This window comes from Gopherus evgoodei, chromosome 7 (assembly GCF_007399415.2).
Source record: "Gopherus evgoodei ecotype Sinaloan lineage chromosome 7, rGopEvg1_v1.p, whole genome shotgun sequence".
Taxonomy (NCBI): domain Eukaryota; kingdom Metazoa; phylum Chordata; order Testudines; family Testudinidae; genus Gopherus; species Gopherus evgoodei.
This window is the reverse complement of record NC_044328.1, coordinates 69,176,558-69,179,690: the sequence shown is the minus strand read 5'-3', so window position 1 is coordinate 69,179,690 and position 3,133 is coordinate 69,176,558.

Genomic DNA, 3,133 nt, shown 5'->3' with positions numbered 1-3,133 from the left:
TGCCAGGAGCGGGGCAAAGGACGGCGGCTGTCCAGAGCTGCGAAACAAACACCAAAGAGTCATTCTCCTGATTGGAATAATACGGATTTTTTTTTTCAAAAATCAACCAACCTCCCCCACTTCCCCTCCACACAAAACAACTACAGACCCCAACGACGAGATTTCATCAGGCGGCAAATAATTATTAATGAACAGACAATAAACTGAGCACTCCTGTAGAAACTTAGTGAGTCCTCACCCCATCTCAACAGGATCAGAAAATAATCGCCTCCAATACTGTATTCAGTGATCTTAAAAGAAGAGTTCATTGCTGGTGGGCAGCATTCAGAACCAGCAGAAGTTTCTAAATACTCTTTCTCTCTCTCTCTCCCCCCACAGATAAAACACGCACACAAAGGAGAACTACCTAGAGACACTAATGGACTGATCGGTTAAAAAAGAAGTTATTTTCCAATCTAAACTATTCTGACCCAAGTAAATAGCAGTAAACCTTTCATTACTCTAATGGCTGTCTTCATTTCAAATGATCCGATCCACTGGCAGCTGTGTTCAGTTTGGGCACCAGTTTCCTTTTAAGCAAAATAACTCCTACAATGTACATAGCGTGACATCCCAAATCCGGAAGGTAAATAATAAGAAAAAAAATTCCATACCTAAAACAGAGATAAAAATCAGCAGTAAGATTGGGGGTGTTTTTTAATTTGAATAAGATGCTGTGAGTTGTTGGCTGCAGAGACAGAAGGGCTCTGCGGAGTTCTGGAAGTGGCCAGATGTCTTTATATCTGTCTACAGCATGCTCTGCCTCTCAGCACTTGCCTTTATAATCTCACGCATAATTGGCCTTAATCTGATTATTTCCAGCGCTGTCTACAGTGAGTAACTTGGATAGGTCTATTGGGCCCTACAAATGGCCCACGTGGTGTGTGGAGGAGGAAAAAAAAAGCGTCATTTCTCAGCAAACATCAGGAATGTGAACAAAAAATCCCATTATTTTATATGCATTACTCTTTCATAGAGCTCCCCAGATCCTCTGTTCATCCCCTTTGGGCTGCCCCCTTATTGATGGGAGTGGTGGGGGACTGTTAGTACTTGTGCATGGCACGATCACACGGCATCTTCCCCTGGATGCGGAGTCTGACAAAGCGCTTGTTAATTGCCCGCGGATGGGTTTTTTGGGGCTCCGCTTTGCACACGTCTTGTCTTTCCAAGCGACCGTACCAAAGCAAAGTTTGATTTTGTTCACAGCGAGGGGTCCCTGGATTTATGCTCGCTTCCCGTCTGCGGCGGGACCCTTTGCAATTACTTTTAAAATGCATCCGAGACGTAGGCTCAGCGGAGAGAGATAGCCCTTCCCTCAGCCCGGGTGAAAATTAGACTTTGAAGTACCCAGATGAAATTTTCAAGTCAGGGACGCGGGATTGGATCAAATCACATAAACTGCAAAAAAAAGCAAGTATAATGGCGCATAATTGGTTCTGTAATAGCATTACACAAGGATAATGGCCTGTTATGGCCCCCTGCACTATTAAGTGCTTCCCTGGCGTAAAGCCTTTATGATATTAAAGGGGGAATATAATGATATTTTGGTTATTAAATGCGTGTAATTAATTTATGCACCACTGAAAATAAAGTTGGTATTATGACCCACTCAAGATGCATCAGAAGATGCAAGTCAGACAACTGTTGATAAGTTCTGGTGTCTATGTTTCGTCTAGACTACTGATTTTATTTTGGAACAATTGCTTCTTGGGCAGACTACACAGATTTAATATTTTATAAACACTGTAATGTTCTGTGCAGGAACAGTAGTAAAGGCGAGCAAAGCTACAGAAGCTCTCTCAGACCTGGTGGGAGCTTAAAGACACAGCTCGTTCAAAGACAAGCAAAGGAGATGGATGTAGATTGCGCAGCTGCAAAAGCAGAGATAAATTTAAAACGAAGAGGTCTTTAGGTAGTTAGTCCACATATATGATTTCATTAAATAAACACGAATAAGCCTTTGGAAATTCGTCTATACATCTGCTTTAAACAAGGCATGGATTTGAAAATTTCCCCCAAGAAGTGTACACAGACGAAAAGTCTGTTTCAGACTGGTTATTTGTAAAGCAGAACTAAAACAGATTGGATGTGGAATCTATCTAACACGATTACGGTATATTTAGAACCTGCACGTGTTCTATCTTCCAAAGCGCTCTGACAACATATATCGCTGTTGACTTACCCTCCGGGCAAGTCTCTACAGAAAACTCTATTATGAATTCGAGCTGGTTATTACAGGATCAGGCACCAAGTCCTGCAACAGTCTAGTCCAGCCTTATCCTCAAAATAGCCGCAGAGGGTCATTTTTACCTTGAGAGAGAGAGAACCCAAAGCTCAAAGCTGAATCTCCCATCTGCAGCCCCTATAACCACTGCTTTCAAATCCAATGGCAGGACTGGCACTGCAGGATCCCTATGCATGTAGACAGATGTGCCTTTTCCTTTCTCTCCGACGTCATGTGTGTGTGTGAGAGAGGGGGAGAGGACGGGGAAGAAAGAGAGAGTGTTTTATCATAAGAACTCATAATAAAATAATAATAACTTCATTCTGGCGCTTTCAGGCCTTGCTCTTGTCAAGGGATGCATTGCTGTTTTGGCTCCAAGTCTCACTTTCCCCAGCGGTTTAAAGTCTGCAAGTTCAGCGTATTGCAGGAGGCAGAGCTGATCAAATGGAGCAAGGGTAAGTGCTCTCAGTTGTTTTCTTTTTAAATAGAACCAGAAGGATCTTTCGCTAAGCTCCCAGTTCGTAACCGGGTGAGGCTGCCTTTTCTCCAAGAAGCAGCCCTTGCAAAACCAAGCGAGATGACTGAGCAGTATATAATTCCCCCACCCCATCGCCTGGTTAATTTTAATGCACAAAACGTATATTTGACATAATGAAAAGTTCTATCTGATTGGAGTCTTTTTCTCCAGTGGTCAAAGTCATAAAGCAGATTCAAGTGGAACGATTTATTTCAGCACCCGGGACAGCGCCTTTGGTATCACATCCAGCACAGCTCCAGCTGTAGCCCCAAACATTCCCTTCCGCCACTTCATTAAGACCCCTTCACTGTCGCTTCGATTTAACACTGTCAGGGGGCGCGGCCGGAAAGACT